This window comes from Cavia porcellus, unplaced genomic scaffold (assembly GCF_034190915.1).
Source record: "Cavia porcellus strain 051 isolate PalLab524CR breed Dunkin Hartley unplaced genomic scaffold, mCavPor4.1 scaffold_12, whole genome shotgun sequence".
NCBI lineage: Eukaryota > Metazoa > Chordata > Mammalia > Rodentia > Caviidae > Cavia > Cavia porcellus.
Window position 1 is genome coordinate 24,193,042 of NW_026947495.1, and position 27,720 is coordinate 24,220,761.

General features: G+C 40.2%; 1 protein-coding gene across 5 annotated transcripts in view; it reads right to left on the minus strand.

Moving 5' to 3' along the window:
* Nckap5 (NCK associated protein 5) overlaps positions 1–27,720 on the minus strand; it is a 949,190-nt gene that overhangs the window by 848,330 nt on the left and 73,140 nt on the right. For 3 of the 5 annotated variants that reach the window (XM_023561118.2, XM_063259593.1, XM_063259595.1), the window contains exon 1: positions 20,270–20,410. The exons of 1 other annotated variant lie outside the window; for it this stretch is intronic. The gene's annotated coding sequence lies outside the window, so the exon portion shown is untranslated. Of the gene's footprint in view, positions 1–20,147; positions 20,411–27,720 lie in introns of those variants that run through there. One more of the 5 variants, XM_063259589.1, reaches the window with a different exon arrangement.

Sequence of the window (27,720 nt, forward strand, 5' to 3'; positions counted from 1 at the left end):
GAAGGAAAATTCAAAGAAAGAATTGGAAAGAAATTTTCAAAACTGGAAAATATGTATTGTTACAAATGAAACTACAGAACAAAAGTATAAAACTACAGTACTAAAAGTATGAAAACTCAAGCTGAAGAGAACACCTTAAATGTTTATGAGTGATGCTTTAAAAATGACAATAAAATCCTATTAGAGAGCTACACTGCCAGCATATTTCTAGATAGAAAAAAAATCTTTATGGCAGAGCAGCATTCCATCGTACACAAATACCATGTTTTCTTTACCCATTGTTATGGTTTGTGTCTAGATGTACCCCCCAAAGCCTCATGCAGTCCTAGGGGAGGCTTCTAGAATTTGTGATTGGCTCATAGACTGTTGCTCAGATTATGCATGTGAGTGCTACATTCACCGTAGGGTGGGTAGCCTGCGTATAATATATGGGATAGAAAGAGGTTTGCTCTTGTCTTTCTCTCCTTTGGTGCTTTTAGTGTCTTACTCTGCCATGAATGGTCCCTGCCATGTGCCACTCTGACTTGGAGCCAGTTGACTATGGACTGAAACACCTATGAACTGAGCTAAAGTACACCTTTTTCCCTTTAACTTTGGGGGTGGGGTATATTATTTCAGCAACAAGAAATGTAACTAAGATACCCAGTCATCTGTTGATGAACACATAGGTCACTTCACAAAAGAAAATTTTGAGTTATTTTTAGGAAAATAGATGTACCTTGAGACCATACTGTTAAGTGAAATAAATCAGGCACACAAGTTAAATATCATATGGTTTCTTTTACATGAGAAACCAAAAATATAAATAACATGCAAAATAAAAGACAGACTGTAGGAAATAGCAAGAAAGATATTTAAGATATGGGAAGGGAACCAACCAAGAGGTGGAGGGATGGGGAAGGGAAAGGAAGGAAATACGATTTTAAGAAGAGGGAAGAAGTGTGAAGCATTGTGCACGTGCACCAAGTCCCAACAAGGACTGTGATCATTGCATATCACAAGCATTATATATATATATATCTCCAAGAGAGTCAGTAAGGGAGAGGCAGAAGAGAGAGGATAAAAAAGAATCAAGATATGTCACGTCCAAGTACCCAACTCCTCACGATGAATGTATTCTTTACGTATTATGAATATACACTGATAAATTATTTAAACAGAAAGCAGAGAAAAAATATGTTAATAAAAAGATAATATTTTTGAAATATTGAGTGAAATTAGTTGTGACTTAAAATTTCAAATTGAGCTGAGAAATCTTTAGGCTTACTAACAACAAAAATTTTTCTCTTCCCCAGACACTTACTAATAAACCACTGAAGGATATACTTCTGTAAGAGACAAAAGAAAGTGAGAATGAGGAACAAGAATGCTGGAAAGTGGATGTAATAAAATATGCAGATAAATTTAATTATCTACTGGCCATAAAAAATATTAGATAGGAGTTCAAATGGTAAATTAAGCATGATAAGTCTCAACTTTATTTTTAAGACAGATAAGTACTGAATAAATTTAATTCTTTGTTATATATTATACATTAAAATAAATATACATGTTATAAATTTTAAAGCAAACAATAAATAAATAATAATATTATCAAGTTCAAACGGATAAAAATAAAAAAACATGAGGGAAAATCAGTCAAACTGAAGGTATGAGTATGAAGCTTTTTCTTATAGTCATTTTTATTTTGCTATAATTTTTACTTAAAAGTAAAACATAAAATATAGTAAATTTTAAATAACAGTTTTTAAGTGGTATAGAGAAAATTAAAAGGAGCTAAAATAAGGAGCTGAAAAACTGAGAAGAAAAGGTAAAAGCAACATTCACCAAGAAACTAACCTATCTTAGTAACATAAATTAAGTTAAAAGTGGCTACAAAAAAAACCCAATTTTTAAAAATCGTTTTCAGTATGTTATTTATATCACAGACCTTGAAATTCTTTTTATCTTCATGTAGTCTTGTGAAAAAGCATTGCCAATATTAATTTTTAAAAAATCCCTTTGCATGCCCACTTGTTCCCCTCTTGAATGTTTCATTCAGTCTTAGATTTATCACTAAAGGACGGTGTTTACATGACTGTCCTTCCCACTAGACTGGGAACCCTCAAGGACTGTAGCCACAGCTTATTTATCTAGTTAGTTCCATCCCAGTACTGAGTAACTGTGATAAGCTCAAATGGTTTGAAATGAAGTTAAACTCCTGAGGAATGTGTGACTTTGCAAATAACTTATGCCAATTCATAACTTCTTGGCTATAATCGGTGATTTGCATTTTAGCTGCTTGATTTGTATCTTAAATATTACCATGTCTGGAAACTGCAATGTACTCAGATAAAAGCAAAGATTCTGTTCTTCTTTTATATTACCTTTGGTTATCTCAGATTACTTATTTGGAAAAAAATACAAATCACTTTCTCATAACTCCCTGACATAGTCCTTAAGAATATCTCACTATTATTAAAATATATATGCCAGTATGAATTTGTATACATAAATATACTTTTATATGTATAAGCCTATTTTCAAGCATAATTCATGAATATATTCTTAAGCAAAAAAAGAAAATTATATAGAAACTTACATAGAAAAAAGTCAAAGTTCCTTCTTCACACACTGCCAATTCTATTCTCTCAAACAGAAAATAATTCCACTATTAACAATTTCTCTTTCTAGAAAGTGTTGTAATGATTTACATACATATATGTATATATTTAAATATTCAAGTTTCAGAAACATAAGTGGTACCCCATCTACTTTTTTGATAAGATGAGTTTCCCCCGACTTATGTCACAAAGGTCTTTCCATGTCAAGGTATAAATGGATCTTCGTCTTTCTTTTAAAGACTACACGGGCTGCATAGTGTGGAAGGAGTATTATTTGTCTGACACGTCCCCTACTGATGGACACTTAGATGGCAAATAACTTAACACTATTAAAAATGATACTGCAACCTGACACCTCTCTGCATAAACGGATGAACTGTTTCTAAGGATAAATAGCTAATGACGCTCCTTCTTTTCAAATACACTCACAATTCTATTAACCTAAATCACTGTCTCATTCCTGCTCTGTCTTAACAATTGCTGATATTTTTGGTTCAGAAGGCAGGGAAGAATGCCCACAACTTCCCAGGAATGTAATGACCAGCCTTCAGAATCAAAATCACATTTTACTAAGAGTATCCTCTGCCTATGGAATGCTCTAATCAATGATACTAACCCAGAGTTCACAGAGTTTGTCTCTTCAGTGTCCTGCTAATCAAGACATCAGCTTAAAGGTAATTTCAGACAGTTTTGAAACTGTGACTAAGGTTACACAGAAGGCAGAAGTACTAAGGATCTTGCAACAAGATGTTGTTCTAAGTCTTCACCTGGACTTGAGGAGGATGTCCAAAAGAAAGGAAGAGACATCGATCCGTGTACCAGAGGCAGCTACTGTGAAGAACTTGAGGCTAAGATCAGTTTTAAAAGCCCAATTTCCTTCATTATCTCTGTGGAATATTAAACTTCTTGCTTAAGCAATTGGTGGCACTGTGTTCTGTCTACTATTTGAAGTCACTGTGCCAGGAGATGTAGAAATAGTCAAGCTGGGTTTCTAAATTTGTAAGGTGCATTCTGTGGAAGCTGAGACACACATACAGTATCCTTCAGTTCCTCTGTCCCTGGTCTGTACAGGTCTTGTCAGCTAGATGCCAATGCAGAAAGCAAAGGAAGTGGTGAAAACTTGAAAGATGAACATGGTCTCTAAGAATGTGCACCTTTGTTTCAGTGGATCAGAGTCATAATTCAGAGTTGAGACCAGTTACACCTCTGCGTGTGGGCTCTCCTATCTCTAAGGACAGACTTCAAGGGGAAGTCTGTTTCCAATGGGCCACCAAGCCACACTTAGAATCTGTTATTGGATACTAGATCTATGTTGCCATGATCTCTCACTAACCACACATCCATTTGGTCCAAGAAAAAATACTTTAAAGTCTGGGAGAATTTGCCAACCTTACAAGAACACAGCATGGGAGAGAGGAGGAAAGATGCAGGATTCATAGTTCAAACATTTGTATTTGAAAAAATTTATAGTAACTTGGTATAATTCCAAAGAAATTGGAAAAAATGCACAAAACTCTCTCTATCTAGAAAACATTGTTGATTTCCATAGAAAAGAAGATCTACACTATTCATTAAACACCCTGGAATTATTTTGGCTTGATATAGTGCTTTCTAAATTAAAGTAGTTTAATTTAGAAATCTGAATATGGATAAAATAACATTCTGGTTTTGCCTAAATGAAATGGCAGAAAACAAAGCCCTAAAACATAAATGCACCTGTTCACACACACATATACAGGTACTTGTGCACACCCATTACCCCCCCCACACACACACACTCTGGAAACATCTCCCCCATATCTATTTGGCTAAGCTCAAATCTTCAGATACAGTCAAATACATTCAGGAGAAAGCTAAAGGTAGAAAAGCACCCTCAATAAAGAGGATCTGATGAAAAGATTTGTTGAAAGACAGGAGAGGAGAGGAGAGGAGAGGAGAGGAGAGGAGAGGACAGGAGAAGAGAGGGGAGGAGAGGGGAGGGGAGGGGAGGGGAGGGGAGAGAGAGAGAGAGAGAGAGAGGGGAGGGGAGGAGAGCGGAGAGAGAGAAAGAGAGAGAGTCATCATCACACAAGAGACTGTATATTTTCTGTAGAAAGGGCTTGAAAGAAGGGTTCTAAGGAATACCATTTATCAGATTGCTCACAAAGGCTGGCATTGTGAACTTCTCCAAAGGATTCTTCAACTCTGTATGATAAACCTGCTGCTCTGCTCAGTTGTGCTCCATTTACCAGATACAGTTTGCAGTATAGAGTTTCAAGCAATATCATGGGATGTGTGCTTTGGCATGAGGGTACAGTTGCTGTCCTGAATACAGCACATTCAGTGCATCCTTGGAAAAAGAAAGGACAGGGCTCCCTATCCATGCCCAGAATGTGTCTATTCATTCATGTTACCAGCTAGATAAAATATATACACCCCCCTTGTAAAGCCTTTTAAGGCAAACAAAACTCTCTAAGAGACACAAGGAACCTTCCCATTAATTCTATAACCCTGTCTATGCATTTCACTAGCCTGCAACTCCTTGATAAAGGAAAATCAGTGATACTTTTGCATATGTGCTACCAAAGCAAGCACTAGTGATCTTTGTTTAAAGTATCTAAAAAGTCAAACCAGAATAGGAAGGAAATTAGGAGGTGATCAGAGGAAGGAATAGTATTTACACAAAGAAAGAACTTCTTATCACTTCAACATCAGTCACTAGTTTTAGGAGTAATTACTATATACTTAAATTGTTCAAGATATGAGGAGCGCATGAATAAAGTGTAAGTCAGAATTTATGCATCAAAAGCTTCACTACTGTCGGGGATATAAGATTCCTGGATACTAAAGTATTAGGGAATGGTACATTGGTTCTGTTTATTTATTTCAAATCTCATTCCTTCCCCTGCTGAGAATTTATGGTTACTTACACACACACACACACACACACACACACACACACACACACACAAATAAATAATTGAGAAAGTAGAACCAAAGGGAAGATACAAGTGAGACAAACAATAAAACAAGAGTTAAATTACAATATGCTGTCTAGGCTACAGGTGAGCTATAAATATAGCTTAAAGTTTTGAAGCCTTAAGCGCAGACAGTAAATTACACAGGACATTATATACAGAGCTGACTTGCGTAAATGAGACTGAGCTGTCACACAGTACAGTACCACCTGGAAAGGTTTGCAAAACTTAGTAAGGAACCAGAGTGTCTACTGCAGAGACTGAGAGGGAAGCTGTAAGTCTGTACTTTACAAAACTTCCCTGGTGTGATTAGTTAACACTTAGAATAGAGCCCTGGATGCAGGGATGCAGAAACAGGGGCAGAAATTCTCCAAAAATCACATTTCAGGCATTAGGGGGCATATGGAATGAAGCTAGCCTTCTCTAAATTTGGATACTGGATATGAGGGTAGAGGCCGTTCCAAGCAGAGGTTATGGCTTGTGCCAAATCATAGACGCAGAAAGGAACCTGAAGCCCTAGAGGAGATGCTACCATCCCTTGTCACCCTTCAGTAGAAGTGAGGGAATTTAGGGCACATTAATCTATTGATTAATTTATTTACTGTTCTTTTGTTTTATTCTTTTTGAGTCAGGGTCTTGCTATCTAGTGCAGGCTGGTCTCAAATTTGCAACAATTCTCCTGTCTCAGCATCCTAGGTGCTAGGATTATGGGCATGTGCCACCATGCTCATTTAATTGATTTACTTTTAATCAAATCATATGGAATTAAAGTGGCTACATGCAATACAAGGAGATAAAAACACAAATACAGATGAACAAAAATGTATACATAGTAGTTGTCTATTGTTACACAACAAATTGCCATAAATATAGGGCTTAATTTACATTTATGATCTCACAGTTTCTCTGGGGCATGAATCTGAGCACAACTCAGCTGGGAGCTCTGCTCAGATCTCACAAGGCTCAAATATGATATTGGTGGACCTGAGGTTGCATGTGAGTCTCTGGGTTCTCTTCTGAGTTCATGTCGTTGACAGGCCCAGGAGCTGCAGGGCTCATGGCGGCTTCCTTCTTCAGGCTCTGCAAGAGAATGACTGAGGCTTCTCGTTTCTCACCCCTAAACTACATCTTAAGGAACTTGTGTGAATGAGTCAGGCTCATCCAAGAACATACATGTCACTAACCCTAGACAAACTAATCAAAGATACTAATTACATGTGCAAAACTCTACCGCTGCCGTACAGTGAGATCTAATTACAGGAAGATCTCTCTTCTCTTCTCAGGTTCGCACACACTACAGGCAGAGAAGTATCTACCAGGTACAGGTAAAGCAGAAGACTAGGTCCCATACAGTTCTGCCTCCCACAGAGCACAACATAAAGTTGAGAAAACGAAAAGCTGGAAATATTCAGAATATGAGACAACAAAGCCCTGGTAATTTAAACATGCAGATTTGGCTCTCAAGTTCCTGTTAAGCAAAGAGAGAAGGAGATGTGAATAGAGGCCTTAGGACTCTCTGAGCCCTGCCTAGTACTGGCTTAGAGACTGCTTGTTTCTTTCCACAACAATCATGAAATACTACAGAATCACAATGAGGAGAAAAATAAAAGCAACTCTTTGGGGTATGATAGGATGGCAATGTGCAATGACAAGAAACGAGTTCAGTGGCTGCTTGGAGGGTGGGCTGGTGAATGCTTATAACAGAAACCAAATGTGAAGAGTCAACAGGAGTTGTGCTAGGGGAATTGACAAAAGTGAAGGGTAAATACGGCCTCAAGTCAGCAATCAGAGTGATCAAAGCAAGGAGGAGAAAGAACAGAGAGCAGAGCATGGCAGAGTCTCCAAAGAGCCTCGCAAGAGCACTGCTGGGTTTTTTCCTGGTGTTATTAATGCCACTCTTCTGTTCCACCCTCCCCCAGGCCTTCATATAGCATGACTCCATCGCTCGCAGAGCCGCTCAGGTGCCTCTGTTTTGCTTTGTGCCTCTCAAAACTGGTTCTAAGCATAGAAGAACAACCACACCACCTGTGTTCCATCTTTACTCTGTGGTGAATCTGCTGGCGGATGCCAACTTCTCTTCTTTCTACTTACTTTTCTCTTTGTGATTCTATTTGAGTCCACAACCTCTGCTCAGGCCCGTAAGGTGTCTCCCTTTCCTGAGAGGCCTCTGTCACCACTCACAGCATTTTTGTTATCCATTCAATCATTCCTGCTTACTTAACTCTTGTCTCCTACAATGTTCCCATCGATCTGTCAGTAGAGTGATGAAATCTTTCACCCTAGACATTTCCATGGAGTTTCCTGTGTTAAACACCCAAGGCTTTCAATGGGGACATCGGGCTAGTTCAGGCTCTTTGTCAGCAAAACCCATCCAATCACTATTTGAAGATTTCTGGAGACAAGAACCTATTTTAAAAGGTCCTATCTTCTTTCTGAGGATTTCTAAATGAACAAAAGTTATGACTGATGTTAGGTTCCAACCCCTGCTCTTTAATGTCCACCTCTAAGAAGTAGTGCTGTTTTCGGGTAAATTATAATATTTCCTTACTTTAACATATTGTTAGTAGGAATATTTTTACAATCATCTCTGAAGACCACCTGGCAGTATCTCTTGGATACTCTATTATGTAGCAGATACACACATGCTCAACAGATGTGTGCATTTGATCACCAAAAGACATGAAAGACATATTCTAGAATATTCATAACAACACTACTTGTAATTGTCCTAATTTGGAAACTAACCAAATGCTGATCATCAGTAGAAAGGACATATTGTGGTATAGTCACACAATGGAATATTATGCAGCAGTAAAAAGGAAACCTACATTTAAACACAATAATGTGAATGAATCACACAAGTGTAATATGAATAAAAAATCCAGACACAAAACAATATTTATAGTGTGATTCCACTTATATAATGTAAAAAATAGCAAAATTAACCTCTGCTATCACAATTCAGTATGGTGGATCCCTGTAAAGTATGGATGAATGGGAAGTACAATAGGCATTCTGAGTGCTGGTGGCATTTCCCAGCTTGATGGATGGTGATGTGACTATATTCAGCCTGTAAAAATTTAACAAGCTATATACTTTAGTGCACTTACCTATACAGCTACTAGGTTTCAAAAAATTTTTTTTGTCTCCCTCCTCACCCAAATGGCCCAAATAAATCTAATTTATATAGCCATTTTTGCTATGATGTGTATTCTAGAGTGCTCTAAAACCTAGTCACTCTTAAAAACCCATTTTAATGTGACAAAGCTCTGATCATTTATTGGAACCCAACCAAACTGACTGGTTTTTAATGTTCTTTAAATCTTCCATGGAATACTATGGGACTCAGTATCCTGCAAACCCTGTAAAGATAGGCATTTCCCTTTGATTTTCCAATAACATATATATTTGAAGTAAACCATACATTAAGAAAATATACACCTTCCTCTTCATTACTTGTAGAAGAAACAGATGGATATTAGTCATATGGGACATACATAGTTGATTAAACCAAGTATTTTTTCTTTCTCTAATCAAATCTAATAAACCCAGTAAAGCTGAACATTGTTTTGTTATCTGTTCTCTGTCCTCAAGTTAACTCAGGACTGATCTTTGCCTTGATTTTCCAAATCCTGTTGAGACGTTTCAGTGTACAGATGAAGGTCCCTTTTTAGCAGGCTTCTCCCTCTGAAAGGTCTGCAGAAAGCATTTCTGCTCGCATTCCTCTTATCTTCATCATCCACACATTGACTTCAAGTTTCAAATCCTCCCTCACAATATTCTCTTCCCAACCTCCTCATCTAGACAATGAGACAATGAGACAGAAGCCTCGTATTTATATGATGATATTATTCTTCCTGACGGTCTCAGTAAAAGGTAAGAGAAATGAGTAACAGAACACAAGCCACATCCCAAGCAGAGAAGAAAAATTTTGTCTCTAAATCATGTTTTTGATATTACTAAGGCTTATATCTGATCAGCAATTACTAACTGCTCTGGTTACCAAACACTACCAGAGCTATCTGGAGATACTGAACCAGGAAGGCTGCTCTTATCTTTGGTCACATTCTCATTTACATGTTTGACATCCAGCATGCTTTGTGGCTGTACAAGGTTTGCTGAATTTTCCTTTTCCATTGGCCCACGTTTTCCTGCAGAACATCCCTGGGTGTCAGTCACCTCAGAATACACAGAGGAGAATGAGAGATCTGCTTCTAGGCTCCATCCACACCTATCAGCCTCTTTCATAACCAATGCCTCAGACTATACAAGTATAGCCCACTCCATTCCAAGTTTTCTGTCCATAAGAAGAAATTGGAGGGAAAGAAAAATAGGATAAAATGATAAGTCTGCCAAGAATCTTACCATTCTGTTGAAGAGCTATCTCCAGAAAATTGAAGACACATGTCAGTTCTTTATAAAGATCATGCAAAACAGAGAGAGAAAATCTAAGAAAGCTACTCATGCAGAAACTATTTAATCAAAGGGCAAAGACAATTATAACATCTGTTAATCTTCTGTCGAGGTTATAATTAGATGCTTTGGAGAAACACCCTTTCCAGAGTGATCTTTTAACATCTGCTTTGTGAATTCACAGCATTGTGCAGTGTGGAACCACTCCAGAACTCTGGAAAACGGGGAACTCCTAGAGGTAACAGATGCCCCAGGGTCCCCTGGATGCCCTCTGCTACAGCCAAGCCCTGAGCCCACTGCCCTTGGGGAGGGTCTTGCTCCTTGCTGCTTTTATAATCCTGTGCATTGTGAGTCAGCCTGCAATCATTATGTGATTAGGAGTAACAGGATCACAGTGCCAGGAATGGCCTTGGGACCATCTGATCTCCCCTTCACTTTGCAGATGGGGCCACTTGATCCCATGTCCTACAGCTGGCTTGTGGGAGGATTTTACAAGCAGGGCTGATGGATTCTCTCCCTAAATCACACCCCACTCTAAAATGCTGACTGCCCCCTTGAACTTTTCCTTTAGCCTGGAATTTGGATGTGTTCTTTGTTTAACAAGATCAGCATTATAATGAGGCCCTAGGGCATTGGATGATTGTAGAGAGGTGGAAAAGACTAGACTGGGGCCCTTTTTCTCCAGAACCTGGTCCATTGACAAACACTGACCCACCTCTGCTCTGGTGAGGGGAAAGAGAGGAGAGAGATGAAAACAAGGAGAAAAATGAACACAGGGGAAAAGAAAATTGAGGGAGAGGTAGAAGGCAGAGGAAAATATTTTTAAAAATAAGAAATCAGGTGACTACAAAGAAAGAAAGATGGGCAAGGGGAAGGATGCAGCTGGGGAAAAAGTCCAGAGGTACAGAAAGAGGGAACCAAATTAAGACCCCATCCCAAGAAGCCAGACATTCTTAGATGCACCCTTCCTACTCTGTAAGTGGGTTCCATGACACTTTCAACAGCAGTACTGTACAAACTGGAAATCACAGGATTAGCAGTTTTGCTAGAAAACAAAATGCAGAGATGATTAAACCAGGAGCATCACATCAGAAGGTGCAACACGTTCAGCAATGAGAGCCATGCCCATATGGTGAGACACACACGTGCTTTTAAGGCACAGGAGGGGCTTGGGTTGTGCGGTTCCTGGGTGGTTGTTTTGGTAGTCTCCTTGGTAGCTACAAATACTTGTTTGTGCCAAAATACTGAGTGAATGGAGCTCTTTACATTTTACATCAGGATTAAACATGTCCCTGAGACTGCTACACATAGCACTGTTATCATCTTTCTCAGTCCGCAGTAGCAGTCACCTACTTAAAAAGAGTCTGTAATATCCTCAGCGATGAACATCCAATAATAACAAATGTCACTATGTGTTTCCATCTACTTTTGTGCAGATATTCCATGTTCTTAATCCTCACAACCATCCTATAAAGAGGTAATCATCTAACTATCCAGCTCAAAGTCTTACTGTGTAATTTGGAACAAATTAACCTCTTGGTATCCTGGCTTTCTCATCATACAATGGGATTAATGATAATATCTATCTGAGAGAGCTGGTGTGAGGCTCTGATGTGAAATCCACAAAAAGCACAACAGGAGGGACACATAAGAAGCACCTAATAAATACTAGATAAGATCACTGTTGATATCACTACATTTTATGCACAATGAAACCAAACTCAGTGAGGTTAAATAAGTCATACATGGCCAGTAAAGTTTGGAACAGAAATAGGAATTCAGGGGTTTCAAGGATCAAGGCTTTTTTGGAGATGTATTTAATATATTCCATTATTTTATCTGTATTTACTGACTCTAATAACCTTGGTCTTCCAAATGTACTATGTAGCCATCTCTCAGGAAGAGGACTCACAACTTAAAGTTCTCCAGAAGATCTCCAGTCCAACTGGGAAAAGTGAAAGGGCACATTTCCCAGCTCAGGATATCTTCCTATGCCCACACTCCCTGTCCTCATCAGTAAGAGAAGGGAGGAAGAGCAGGAGAGGAGGAGAAGGGGAGGAGGGGAAGGACGAGGAGAAGGAGAAGGGTTAGCAGGAGAGGGTGAAGGAGAAAGAGAAGAAGAAGAGTTAGAAGGAGAAAGAGAAGGAGGAGCAGGAGAAGAAGAGAACCTGTGCATTCCCTTACCTATTCTTTTAACTGTAGCTCTTCTATTTGATAAATACTTTGAATATTGATCTTTGCTCTATTGGAAATAAAGAGGCATTTGCTCATTCACTGAAAGTTAGGTAAAAAACAATGAACATCTTGAAAGCCATGAGACTGGAATATTAAAGCTGAGGAACAAAATGAATGCTTTGAGAATTTAGAGAAGAGAAAGCACTAATCTAAAGGTAAGAAAGCCTGCTTAGCTTATTCCATTTTTCAGATAAACTGGGGCTACCTACTATGTGCTGGTACTGGGTCCTACAGCTATAACACAAGGCTCACTGGGAAGATGTTCTTAGTGGAATACATGTTTAACTGCATGAGTGATAAATGTTAATGATAGACATGTACATGGAGCAGCCAAGGTATAGCACAAAGAAGAAGAAGCCTTCTGAGGAAGCTACTTAGGCTGAGAAGTTGCTGCCAGGAGAGAATGGAGGAGAAGTGAGGGAGAGACTTCGGGAAGAAGAGCTGAAAACAGACCAGTGAAGAAAACTAAAGCAGCTCTGAGCCAGCCTGTTGAATGACTTTGTGGAGCCAGCTAAACTTTCCGTAACTGCTGCCTTCCCGGGAGATGTGCAAGGCAGAGAGCATGATGCACTCTTGGTGCTCAAGCACCGATTCTCCGTCCCCACATCAGAAGAAGGGCACAGAGCATGACTATTCTGGACCAGCTTCAGGGAATGGACACCTATTTTTTTTAAGAGTGGGACTCACACCAGCATAGGAAGGCAGCTGACAGATTCCTGCCAGCTCAAACCACTACTGGCACACGCATGACAGTCCCATTGGGCACCCTGCCCCACACTAGTGGTATTAGTAATTAAATCAGTTTCATTGGTCTTTTTATCAATAAAGTTAATGAAACTTCACCTGATGGGGCAGTCATGTAGACCTTAGTAGTTGTTCAAACTGCCTGTCAGTAAGACATTTGAATTATGGGAAACAGAGCTTGGGTAGGAAAATCATTATTTCTGTCCTCCTCCTCAACAACTAAATACTAAATCACAATGAGCAGACTCAGAGCCTATGCTCCAATTCCAAAAGAAATGTCCCACATACATATAATTATGACTGGGCATCCAAAGCCTTGATTGGATTAATCTGAATTCTCCAATTTCCTACCAAGAAAACAAAGAAAATGAAATGAAGAGTCTAATTTCTTTATCTAGAGATAAATACAATGTACATTAGAAAATGCTCTGTGGTTTTATTGCGTTAGTCTTGAATGTTGGACAATGGCTTCTCTAACAGGGTTGTAACAGTGGGCTTTTGGTATCTACATGAACTTTTACTCAGTTTAACAAGGCCCTCTACTGGCAATCCCCAAAAACACTGACTCTAAAGCTTAGTCTCCACTGTTACTTTATGTAAACTATTTACTCCTAATAAAATATCTCATATTCCCGATTTTTTCCATTCTGAATTAAAAAAGTGAGAGGATATGAGAAAGCAAATAAATAAGTGTCATTTTGAGTGGGTTTTTCATTTATCTGTTCACAGAATGACAGGAGACAAAGCATCATTTTCTATCCTCTGATGAGGCTCTTATAGATGGTAAAGGTACTCAGATAGGAAAACTGTTTCTTACATTAACATTATTGAGTATTCATAGGAACATAAAGCCAAACCATAAATGTTATTTACCCACTGCAATAAACCAGATTATTTCTATTTAACCAAATATGAGTAATTGACTATAATTAGAATAAAAGAAAAACGGGAAGCAAGGCATTTCAAATTGCTCCTGAGGTGGCACAATTAATAATTAACTTCTCTCTTTTGGCAGCTGACCAAAAATAAAAGCCAGCATATGGTAAGTTCAGAATTGAACTATTCATGTAAAAAGAATGTTCTGTAGGGAGATTATCCTCCACATATTTGTCAAAGGGCTGTTGGAAGAAGTGAGAAAACTTAGTTTATAGAATCACAGAAAACCAAGTGTATGTTTTAAATGAGGCAATTAGTAACTTTACTGAAAATATTTTTAATTAAAAGGAAATGTAATCATAACAAATGATTTGACTCCATAGTAAATAAGGAAGTTGACCCTATGTATCTGTGGGTCAGCCAACAGCAAGTAAAATAGCTGGAAAAGAGTTGGATCTCTACTGAACACTGCAGACATTTCTTACTATCATTCCCTAAGAAATGTAGTATAAGAACTATTTACACAGTGCGTACATTGTGATATTAGTATTATAAGGACTCCAGAGATTAAAGTATACAGAAGATGTAAATGGGTTATATACAAATATGATACCATTTTATAGGAGGGGCTGGAGCATCTGTGATTTTGTCATCCATGAAGAGTCCTAGAACAAGGGTCCAGATACTAAGATATGACTTTTATAATCATGATGAAAACACATCATATATACTAAATATACACTTAAACCAACTTGTGATATAATCATATTGAAGGACCAGGAAAATGTAGGAGGCATGAGAAACATATATTATGACCTATTGTAATTTTTTTATCTGTGCATAGTTTGACGTTATGGGCAGATAAAAAAAATATTTGTAAATACTACACAAAAAGCACCTAAAAGAGCAGAAAATGGTTTCTCTTAAAGAAGAGCTGACGGGTGAGTTATAAAAGATTAGGGAGAGACTGCAGAATATAAGTCCTGTGATGCTTGTATGTAAACATTTTAACACTATCATTTAGTACTAATATTCTGATATATGTTTATGCACATATGTGCACATTTTAGCACTATCAGCACTAATATCCACCTATATGAATATGTAGAGATACACAAATATTTTAGTATTTATTACTTTGATTTTTAAATTTTCTAATAACTAATGAGCACTGACAATGGAGCCATTTGGGACAGATCTTTTAGTCTGGCCTGCAGCAGTTCTACGTTTCCAGATTCAGTTTGCCAAATGAAGCATGTACCCTTTGTGGAGCAGTTTGTCAGACATGATTTTCAACAGTAACACTTGTTCCCACATTTCAGAAATAACTGCTTTTCTTTCAACACTGTAATATTTATCTTCCATGTTATTATTCAAGTTTATGCTCCAAAATGGGCTTGGGACTTTCCTCTTGAACTCAGTCCATTGGGTCCCTACAGTGCTTCCAAATTCTACTCAAAGGAATCACTAATCCAGTAAAGTTTATTTCCAAGAGGAGCGATCTGGTTTCTTGCCCTGAAAATACCGAGATTAATTTATGTAACTACTGGGAAGTACCTTGTGTAATTGAGGCTTCTAAATTGACACGATTTACTTCATTAGGCAAGTATGTACTGGGGCATTGTAAACGTTGTGGGTAATGTTCTATGTATCCAAGAGATTTATTATTTCATTTATAAAGGAAGCACAATTGGGAATCCAAAATTCCAAAGCCATTAAACCTTGTAAAAATACAGAACTGGAGAAAGATAAGGATGCATGGTACCGTATGGTGAAGCGGTTCAGTGGCTTTCTCCAGTGTTCAGCCTAAGCCATTTTGGTTATGTAGACCCACATTCACAAAATACTACCACGTCTTTTGAGAAACTTCTAACGAACAGCCAAATAGCCAACCATTACTTCCAGTTTACTCTTATCATTGGATTACATTTTTTGACCAAGCTGTACTCAGACTACCAACACCCATCCCAAGAATGTAAATAATCCTGATGTTTATTTAATCATACACTTCAGCTAACCTGCAAGTAGATTCCTATCTGAGATTAAAAAGAAAAATACAAAAGGGCTGGATATTGGCTTTAGATACTTCTGACAGTAAGAATATGAATCATCATTTCAACTGGATGCACTTGGAAGTGTTAATCTGATTTACCACTCTGCCAGTACAATCAGTCCAGGGCATGACATGAATGGCCAAAACTTCGTCATAGGTGAAGCTCATGAGAAAATGAGCCCTGATCACTCAACTAACAGTACAATGAAAGGTAAAAAATAGGTAGTATGATTCAAACCATTCCTTGGCCTTTAACTACCAATATAACCTGCATTGCATGCAGGATAAGTAATGATATGTATTACTTATCATTTCCAACCTCAGTGTTTAGCTTGGACACAAAATACAATGATCACAATGATACCCCATGTGCAAGGTACTTGAAAATGTGCCTGTATACAGCAATCACTCAATAATGATTCTAGGAGGAAACATTTCAAATCAGCTTTCTAGTGCCGATCAGCCATGCAGTCACACCTTTTTCTCATCGTTTTTTGGGACCTTACACACTCTGTACCAGGTATTGGGTTTTGTAAGAGACTGCAAATTTGGCAACTTTACATCCTTCCCTCAAACTCACTTGAATCTGTTGGCAAAGGCAGAATGTGAGGAAATAATTTTAAAATGAGAGCATGGAGCTTAGGCATTCTAACAGAGTTCAGCCATAATCTCATAGGGTATTAAAAATAGCTTCTTCATCTGAGAGAAATAAAGGGGCTGCGGGAGCTGGTGATATAAATAACCAGTCTGATTTTTGGAAGTGGCAAGGATGGGCATCACCAGAGAGGGGAGCAAGTAAAGCTTACTCGATAGAGAGTGAGGACTGGCAGTGGGTACCATTGTGGAAAAGAAAGGCCCCAGAGCATACACTGTTCACAGTTATGGGAACCAGGAGTCAGGTCTGCACTTCAAATACAGCAGCTGTTAGAAGAGGGGAACAGACAGACAAAAATCCCTGGTGCCCAGGTATGCCTGCCTGTGGTGTGCAGTGCCAGTGCTTCTCACAGGAAAGGAAAATGCAAGCAAGGGTCAGAGGACAGGTTGGGCATGGAAGTCTAGATGTGTACAGGTTCCAAAGAGCCAGCAAACCCAAAGATTTAGCCAACAGAAAGTAGCTTTTGGTATGCAAGTCAGTGATTCTCCTCTGAATCTTCTGAGGAATTTTTAAACTATATTTACATTTAAATTCTACTTTGGAGACTTTCAATAATTAAGGCTAGGATGCAGGTAACAGCAAGATAAATAGTAACATTAGCTAATATGCTTTAGTACCCAATCTATGGCTAGCATTGTACTTTGTGTTGAGGCTGTGTTAATATAGTTAATCCTCCCCTATCCTCCCATGAAGTAGGCAGTCTTATTAGCTACATCTCATTAAAGATGAGAAATTGAAACAGAGAAGTTAAGTGGATTAACTGGGATCAATGAGAAGGGAAACAAGAGATGCCGGGGAGTGGGAAGGGAAGGGAGGGAACTGGGATAAAACTGGATTGGGAGGAAAAATAAGGGTAGAGATTTTGCAAATGGGGAAAGCTCCCGAAATCAGAAGAGCAGGGAGAAAGAAGGGGGATGGGGATAAAAAAAAAAATTAAGATGTGCTATGTACACGTTCCAATTTCCCACAGTCAACATAATCATTAAGAACTCCAAACATGTAGTAACAAAATTAAAAAATGTTTTAAAAAGCCAGTAAGTGATGGAAGTCAGGTTTGAGCCCTGGGAGTGTGTTTCCAGAGTCAAAGTCCTCGGTGATCTCTTGTGTCATGACATGCCGCCACTCAGAAGGTCCTGGGGCACTGGTAGTTCCAGAGCAGATTTAAGTACATGCTGGAGAGTGGAGAGGAAGGAGGCAGGATAGGGACATTAACATCAAGAACAGCCTTGGTTTTACACTCAGAATTTGCGCATCAGAGGTCTTGAACAGTCAAGAAGAATTTAAAGCCATTCAGCACAAGTATATGATAATTTTGCCAACCAAGTTCAGAGGCCTAGGTCTTCGATGAAGGAAAATGTTTAGTTAACTCATTTATTTAAGATTATATACTGAACAACTACTCTGCTACGTCCTGTGAATACAGAAAGAATTAAAGTATGGCCTTTGCTTTTGGTGGAGAAAGGTATTTGTGGCAAAGAGCTCCTATGGCAAAAGTTAGCACAAGATGCTACATGAGTACAAACAATGAAAAGGAAAACACCACTTGCCCATGGGGAGTCTACAAAGACACCCCAAAGATGGGATAATTGAGCAAGGAAGGTTCTAGAGCACAGGGAGCACAGGGTTGGAGTGGGAGCCAGGGGAGTCCTGGGATCTGGGGCATAGGCCTCAATGACAGGGTGGAGCAGGGAGAAACAATCAACCAAAAAACAAGGAACAAACAAGGTCAAAGTAGACCTTCAAAGTACAAGAAGAGAAGCAAGCTGTGGATGATAAAAAGAAGCTTGAAACCTAAAAGCAGAGCAGAAATAATGTCAGAGTTGGGAATCACCTTGTATACCCCAACCTGTGCTCACAGCAAAATGCCTACCAACTGTAGCCACCTCGCTAGCCTTTAGGACAAGTGTAAAATAACCATGAAGCTTCCCTCAGTTTGTTAGTGAGAGCAATGAGGAACAGAGACATTCAGAAAGGTAACCAGAGCCAAAGCCAAAAGAGGAATGTTCTCTCTCTCCTTGCCAGATCACCTTCCTCATACACCTGCACACACACACACACACACACACACACACACACACACACACACAGCTCCTCTGCTCCAAGAGGCAGAAGAATCACGCGGATCCTGTTTCTCTGTTAATCTTTGAGATTGAAGAATGGAAGGCAGGCTGGAAAGAACATGGGAGACTATCACTGTCTTGCCGGGTTCATTTGGACAAATCATTGCTCCTGCCTCAGGGTGTTCTGTTTTGTTCTGTTTTTCTGTAAAAGAACAAGCTTTGACTAAGTTTGCAAACCATTTTAACAACAAAAAACATTTTACACAAAAATCTACAGAGAGCACTGAACCGTGACACATAAAACATACCCACGCTGAATGTACTCTGATGGGAAAATTGAGTGCTGGTTAAGAGGCAGGACTCTTTCCCAGCTTAGGACTCTGAGGAAAACAGTTGAAAATTTTAGGATCTTTCCACACTGGCTTAGGGAGAGGCTGTGAGGGCCTCGCTGTACCTTTAGGCTGCTGACAGAGCAAAGCATTCAGGAGCAAGCCATCTCCTGGAATGAGTCATGGATTTGCCTTCAGGAGCTAACAAGCCAACAGCCACGGTTTACGGATCTGCTCAGCGGGCTGCCGGGGTTGAGGGCAGGAATCAGCCCCAGGCAGCTCAGAGTGGCCTAACTGCAGGCATTGTGCAGGAAAGCAGCAGCCAAGGTGACCCACAAAGACAAGCTAACAGCTCTTAAGAAGAACTGCCAGGTGGCAAAGGAGATGAGCTCACAGGAGACCCGGAGCCAGTAGGGTAGAAGGGAATCCCTGATCAAACCGGGGGCACACAGAACCCACTCTCCTGTTTAAACGCAGGGAATATTTGGAGTGTTTTAAGGGCCCCGAGGAAAATGAAAGAGAGAATGCAGCTCATGCAACAAGTTGAGCGTCAAAGTTTGACTTTTTCAGTAGTACATTAACTCAGCTAACTCAGCAAGCAAATCAGAATACTGGACATTTCTTCAGTTAGTTACTGTGGGCCCGTAAAAATCTGAATAGAGACAGAATTTCACAACTTTTATCAATCCAAAATGCCTGAGAATGAATGAACTTGAAGAGGGAAGGGGAAGGGAGAGAGGGGGAAAAGAGAAAGAACAGGAAAGAGATAGTTTGGGGTCAAGTTATAGCTAGGAGAGGACAAGAAATCATACCCAACCACGTGTGCAATATTAGACCTCTATAAACTGCAGACAGGATGGGGAAAGTGGGGCTTCCCCTCCAGCACACCAGTTAATTAAAAGTTTCTAGGTCGGCGCAATGGATTTTTTGTTCGCTTAGCTGGTATTTATTTTAAAACACAAAGCCACAGCGGCACGGCACCTCCGCCCGCAGAGCCAGCCCCGGACCCGCGTGGCCCTCCGCGCCCTCCCGCGTCTGCGCGCTCGCGCCGCACCCACTCAACTCCAGCGCGCTATAATTACTCGGAACAAATGCATACTTGCGGCTGCCCGGAGAGCGGCAGAAATACGTACACATCATCATCTCACTTTAAAAGGAAAGCAAGCTGTACAAATAAGAAAAATCTGCCACGAGAGTTAAAAACAAACCCCACCAGTCTTACTCGCAGCGAGCGCCTCGGTGGACACCAGTCGCACCGCGGTGGAGACAGACAGACACGGGAGCTGCCGCGACTCCGCAACCCTCCGAGGCTCACAGCCCGTCCCGCGGTAATCCTCTGCTTACTTTTCAAGTATTCAAAGACTGCGGCTCAGAGGCTGCTTTCCGAGGATCAGACCGAGCGGCTGCGAGGTCCCGAGGCGAATCCGAATCCGAATCTGAATCCGAATCCGAACCCGGGGCGGCGAGTGTGTGGAGACTCGCGCTGCTCCCAGGCTGCGGCTCTGTAGTGGCTCGGAGCTTGTAAATACAAGCTCCGTGGACAAAGTCCCAAATGACATCACTGGCAGCTGCTTATTGTTGAGTCTTTATTAACTGACTGTCAAAAAGAAAGGAGGGGGTGGGGAGCTAGAGTATCTTTTCTGCAGCAAAATCGGCATTGAGGAGTGGATTCCAGTTCCACGCCCGTAAATAATCCCTTTGATTCACATTTTCAAGAGCTTGGCTTCTTTCAGGTCCAAAAAAGCCAGAGAATCACCTCCACGGATGCACACTGCATAAACTGCAGATGTGGAGGAGAAATGTGAGGTGGGAGAAGACTTTTGAGCTTGTTTACCCACCTGTTTGGGACCAGATTCAGAGTTTGACGATTCACAAATATGCAAATACTGGTTGTGTCCCACACTGGCTAACAACTTTTACTGTGATTCACATACTTGGCTAACATTTTTTCTGGCTAGATTGATTATCTTGGGTTGCAATTTTTTTTTCCCAGACACACATTAAAAGTTTCTCACGTTCGGGTAGAAGCAAAGGTCCTCTGAAATCATAAGACAAAATAATGCACATATTTTCAAATATGTGATTTTCTTTTTAGGGAGAATGCTGGAAACTTTCCTCCAGCACCACACACAATGCTCAAAAACAAAGGAACAAGAGTGATTAAGAACCTCTGTCAAGTATCACTAACAAGTTCAAAGAACACCACAAACTTTACTTCCAATTGTCAAAAGTGGACTGTCCCTTACTTTCCTTCAGGCTGTCTTCTTCTGGCAGTGGATTTTCACAGTTTTTATAGCTGTCGCCCCACTCACCGGGTCTCCTGGGACTAGCGCTCCACACACCTAAGTAAGTCCTGCCCTGCGGCTCCAACTCCTAGCCACTGTTTTGCTTCCTTCCTCTGGACTGCTGTAAGGATGCTTACTATTTATATTTATTTGCTGCTTTTTATACACTGACTTGTATTTTTAGTTTGTTTTTTAGCCATCTGTGTTCTGTCTCCCCAACTCAGTTTGGCCAGTCTTTAGGAGAAGCCATTGTGTCGCGTTATTTATTTGTTTATACCCAGGTCTCCCGCCACAGTGGATCTGAAGCAGAAATGTAGAAGGGGAGGGTGCCATGGGTGGAGGCAAGAGAAGGTTCACAGATGCCATAAAACACAGGACCAGGACTGGCATATGGGAACAAGGCCTGCCTTGCCTTGGAAAAAAATGACCTCACACTCTACTGCTCACCCACAGCAGATGCTTACCCCACGTCTGCAAATCATTTTCTCAAATAGCAATTGATTATTGATTTGGTAGGAGATTGGGATCCCCCAATATGACACTCTCAGGTAGAAATTAAAGACAGAGCAGATCTTGTCTATTACTAATGAGTCTTAAATGAGCACAATGTTAACCAAAGTAAATTGGAAGTGTTAAAACATTTTGTATGTACAAACTCTTTAATGCAGCAGTCCCACTTTTCTACAGTGACCTGGTAAATATGTTCCAAAAAAAGAGCACTAAGATATAAGCATGAGAATGTTCTGTTCTGCATTCATTTTTCATCATCCAAGTATTCCACATTCATCAAAATGAGGAAAGGTAAATTGAGGTAGCAGTTCACAAGACAGAAGTAGACAGTTAATTATTGAGTGACTAAAGCAACTTGTAGAAAAGAATGTAGTACCTGATGAAACAAATTAATGTTAGTTATCCTCAGGAAGAGGTAGGAGAAACTCTTGGTATAATTTGACATTATTGAATAATCTTGTTAAGACTTTAATTATTAAAATAATTTTAAAAGATACAGTAGTATAATTTTAAAATACATCTTGAGGAGAAACTTAACTATTCATTCACAAAATGTTTGACCTATAGTAAGTATTCAGTGAGGAACCATTGAATGACTGTTTGTGAAGTTCTTCCTGTAACTGAACAGTGTATAGGTAAAGAGCTGGGTAAAAAAGAAGGAGGAACCAGCTACTGGGTTTTATTCTGATTCAAAGACTGATCCTCTTCCCATTGCAACTAAGAACTAATTTGAAAACATCTTAGGCTCTGTCCATCGTAGTAATGGTTACAGTTCAGCATTCAGAACATAAAGGGCTGACCTTCCTTTATGCAACTGCTGCTTAACAAATAGAGTTTTAAGGGAAGACAAGTATGAGCTGCTCTGGTTCAGTTCCCATGGTGCTCACAAGCACTGCAGGGAGAAGTCCAAGTACAGAAACTTGCTGAGGTGCAAGTCTGACTGGCTCCCTGTCCTAGCTTGTCTACCTGGACCACACTCCAGGGCAGGAGAGCAAAGTCTGACCCAAAGTCTGATTTTACCTCCAGTGTCTTATTCCCTCTCCCTCCAGGCTTTTCCAGCGGTCCTGAGTGACAGCAAAAACTCGCAGGCTGCAATCCTGCATCCTGCCTACAGGGTCTCTGCAGTGGAACTGGAGGGCATATGCTATGCATTAGATGCTACGTGTTTCTTTATGGTGGAAAAAGAGTGCCCAGGAAAGAGAATGACTGAAAATTTCCACCAAGGTAAGATGAGTTTTTTAAAGCAAGATTTCCACTCCTCTGGAGAAAGCGCACTGGAGTCTCTTCTTTCTCTCAGTGAGAAGATGTCTGGGATCATTTGACAAAGAGTAAAAAAGAAAGCCCGCCTAGGGCTCCCGCATGTTTGCATTTTTTAATAGCCCAACCTGAGTTAGGATTCTATTTAAATCACACATTTGGATACTGTTGGGTGTGATACGGTTCATTCTTTCCCAAACCAGAATGAAATACAAATGCTAAGCTTACAACTTACTGTAAAAACAGAGTAGAGGTAAGGCTGGGTAGTAGAAAGGCTGTTTCACCTGTCACTATCACGTGGTCACTGAGGCAGCTGCCAAAGTCAACTCCACCAAGTGAGGTGTCCCCTCTGTCTGTCCCTGAGACCTACCCCCACCAGTCCAGGGCTTCCAGCAGTGAGACCATGGATACATCTCTATTCACTTGTTCATTTCCTTTAAATAAATAAATGAATGAATAAATAAGTCTTATGCAGCGTTCTTCACATTGAAATGTTTTCTGTTTTAAACTAGAAAAATTACTAAAGTGAAAGGTTGAATCAGAGCTGCATGGTGTGAAAAACAATTGAGGTACTCACCTAGTCAATTCCTGGGGAAGATCTCATATGACTAGGGACCTCCCAAACCCATCAAGACAGGCTGATTTTACCTCCAGTGTCTGATTCCCTTCTCCTATCCACAAGAGTACCAATGGCATTTCTTTGTTTTATTTTGGTTTGGTATCAGGGATCGAACTCATAACCTCATGCTTAGCAGGCAAGCATTGAGCTACTGAGCAAAATCTCTGCCCCGCCCCCGTGGCCATTTTGTAAGCATTTCTATGTACCATTTGATTAAGGGCATCATCTAGCTCACCCATAAAGTAACTCAAGGAGTGAAATACTATTTTTATTGCTCTCAGTTCACAACTGAGGGACCAAAAGCCCAGAGAGGTATTATGAAGTATCTTGACTGTGATCAAAGAAGTATCCTCCAGTAGAACGAGCACAACTCAGGTCTGCATGACCCTGCAGAGTCCCGAGAAGTCCTAGATTTCTCCAGTGATTATCAATATTGAAAAGTTGGTATACCAGTGTGACCAGTAAAACATCGGAAGAGGAGACATGTGGCTGTTATTAAAATAACATGATTGTTATATACCAATATAAAGCAGGCGACATTCAACCAAGTTTAGATTTCAACCCATAACTGATGTGGCTTTTGCTTCTTCAGGTAACCCAGCCTTTCAAATGCAGATGCAAAAGGTATTTGAATCAGATTTACTGGGCTTAGCCCTGGAGCAGCCTAAGGAAGTAGGCTTCCCATGTCCTTTGGAATGAACAAGGTCCCCTTCTGGAAAGGAGAAATTATCAGAGAGCAATCACTTAAACACAGTTGCCACCTGCTTCTCTTCACACCAAGAACCTTGAGTTATGAATAGTCCAATATGCATTTCTTCTTCTGGAGCTAATGATTCTCAAAGGCTTAGGAGAAAGCCTGTGACCCGTCAGCCTGCCCTGTGGAAGACAGTATGATCAGAAATAGGAAGTAGAAGAGATTCTACAAGATTGCATGAGGACCTCAGCATGCACCAAACAAATTAACAGAGCTTTGAGAGAGGGAGTCTCTAGGGTGCTGGAGAATCTCCATGCTTAGAAATTGGCCCACAACATTCACATGTAATGGTCCTTAGACCATATTTTAAGAAGCACTGGTTTGTTTAAAAAGAGGGAACTACATGATTTTCTTGTCGATAATCAAATATTGAATAAAAATCATGTAGCTTTTTTCAAATTTCCTAGGAAAAGGCATTAAGATCGTTAGAAAATTCCTGGTAGCCACTGCCTAACATAAATCATATCTGACACAAAATTTGACACACAAAGTACAACTTGGTAAAGATAACACATATACCAGGTTGATAGTCCTAAACACATAGTGGAATAAAGATATTAACTGGCTTTAGTCACCAGCATTACTGTAGTTCACATAGGTAAATCAAATAAAAACAAGGCCCATAATAAAGTAAGTGTAAGGAGTTCCAACTAAGTTCAGATTACTCAATGACTGCTTTCATGTATCTCATGATATACCAATTTTCAAGCCCTTTTTCTCACTGGAGGAGTGAGGGATGCTTACTGGTATCCTCAGTATCCATCTAGTCTGTCTTTGGGTTGGGACACGTTCAGAACACCAAGAGCCTTTGGAGAGGGAGCTAAGGTAGCAGAGACACGCAGGAAGGGAAGGTGGAAGGAAGATTGTAAAATCTGAGCTACCCTGAGTACCATCTGAATAGCATTTGTCCAAAGAGAAAAAACAGTGCTATCCTCTCATATTTGGTATTTCAGCAAGCGCAGGCTTTGGGTCCAGCTCAGGGAGGTACAGTAAGGGTTAATGTTCCTGAAACACTGAAGCCTCTCAATGAAAGGCCCTATGTAAGTATAAAGTGTCACCGTGAAGTTGGAGGATTTTATTTCAGCCTTCTCTTTGTGTTGTTGACAGTGCATACTGTGAGTTTGACATTTTTAACTATTTTGCTTGCCCCAAATAAAAAGGGCTGGGAAAGAGGAGGTGGGGAAAGGGAGGAGGGGGCATAACCCTCCCCTGACTTTGATTTTACACAAATCAAATGCACAGCATTAAAGTCCAGTTTGCCAATTCGAGTCAAACAATGATACTTTAAGGAATTACTTAAATTCACTAAATTATAAGATACAAGTTGCATTCTTTTTTAACCAGAGAATAGTGTCCACCTGAAACCAGAGCCTGAAGGAGGCTGTGAGGGTTATGGCTGCGTGTAAACTGAGAAAGCAACTGATTTTGTGGCCCATGATTGTCTAAATAAAAAGGCCCTGACTTCAATTTCCAACAGATACCGAGAGGCCATTAAAATCCGTGATAACACTAAAGAAAGGAAGAGGATGAGGGCAACAACTGACCTTTCCTAGGAGAGACCTGACTTACTCTGTGGTTAGCACTTTCAACAAAGCTTGTCCTGAATAACACTGATGGTCAGTTCCCTACAGTTTCTCAAACTCACTGGACTCTGGAACACTATAGCTCCTGCCCCCATCAGAATATGATAATCCTCAAAATCACCTGAAATGGGAAGAGGAACTCACATCTAATAATATCTAAGACACCCCAAGGAGGAGGCATGGACACACAGTCTTTTCCAGGGGCCCAGGAGACAGGCTCCGCTGCCTGCATTTGCCCCAGTGGCTTGCAGAGTCCTGGCTGGCTGAGTGACCCACAGAGAGCCAGTCCCTGAGTTCCTCCTTTCAGCCTGACAAAGGTTCTCAAGTTAACAAGGCAAGAGTAGGAGTGGGAGTAGGGAGAGCAGGTCAAGGGTCTGTGGAAGGATGGGCTGGAAGAGGGCTGCGCCTTTCCGTCTTCAGCCTTCATTTCTTAAGTGTGCATAATCATGCCCACCCCCCACTGCAATGAGTTCTTTTATCTGATTGCCAGAAACACTGTTTTTAAGGAAATATTCTTACAGGATCCTTTGGAGAAGTCAATCTTAGAGATTATAGGGAACGATATAATAGGACTCTTCCCAATCTGTTTCTAACCAGACAGCCCTGGAAGGGCAACAGAAATGGCAAGCAGAAATGATCAACAGAAATGGGAGGATCAGAGAAAGAGCTGCCCAGACGGGTGCAAAGTGGACCTGTTCAAGCACAGCACTGCTGTCCCCAGGGCCATACAAGGCTGAGCTGCCCTAGGTAGGCTTTCTGCATCCAGGGAAGGAACTGCTATGTCCTTTCTCTCTCTCTCTCTCTCTCTCTCTCTCTCTCTCTCTCTCTCTCTCTCTCTCTCTCTCTCTCTCTCTTTCTTTCTTCAGCAATCCGTCTTCCAAGCCATTTGTCAAATGCAGATTATCATACCTGCCTGCTCTCCAAGAAACAATCAGCACACTTGATAGTGGTGAAAAATACTTTGGGTGCTCAGGGAAAATAATATATTATTGATAACAAATGTTGTGTGAATTTGAGGGCTACATTAATCCATTATCTTTTGAAATCAGTATTTTTAATTTATTATTGAATTTGCTTAATCACTGAGTTATTCACCAAATATACCAAATCATTTATAGTTTGTATGATGAATTCTCAATGAGAACCTGCTATATTCTAGGCTCTATGCACATTTTGGTATCTGAGCAGAAATATTTTTTGAACACAAAATGGGTATCTAGTGGTGCATGCAAAAGAAAAATACTAAATTAAAATGTTTCTAGATTTATGTAAGTAAAAATAAAGTCCATGTGCAGAGGCCATTGGGATAAGGGTGAAATGTGGCAAGTAAGTTTATATGTTAGAAACACAAACTATAGGGTAGCCTGAAAACAGGGTGCAGGTAATTGAACATGGTATATCCAACCTCTTGGACACAAAATCTTAATTATTAGTGCAACACAGTTTATCAGTGGAAACCTAATTGTTGACTTGTTGACTGAGCTTGAGTTATGATTGACATGGAGTAGGAAAGTCCAAAGGTCACAGAGTGGTGACTCATACCGGCCTTGCCTGGAAACCATTCTATATTTTAAAGCAGAAATTGTTCTTATTGCATCTTTGAGATGAGGTCAGTTTCTTGTAAACCATTAGGGCCTTGAGGTGGATAAAGGAAGCGACAGATGCAAACTCTGAGAGGAGTTAACCTCCCCACCTCCACCATCAAATTTCCACACCAAACTACAAGCATGTTTAGTCCCTAAGAGAGACTGATTCCCTCTGGGAGAGGGCAGTGAAGGACAAGGCCA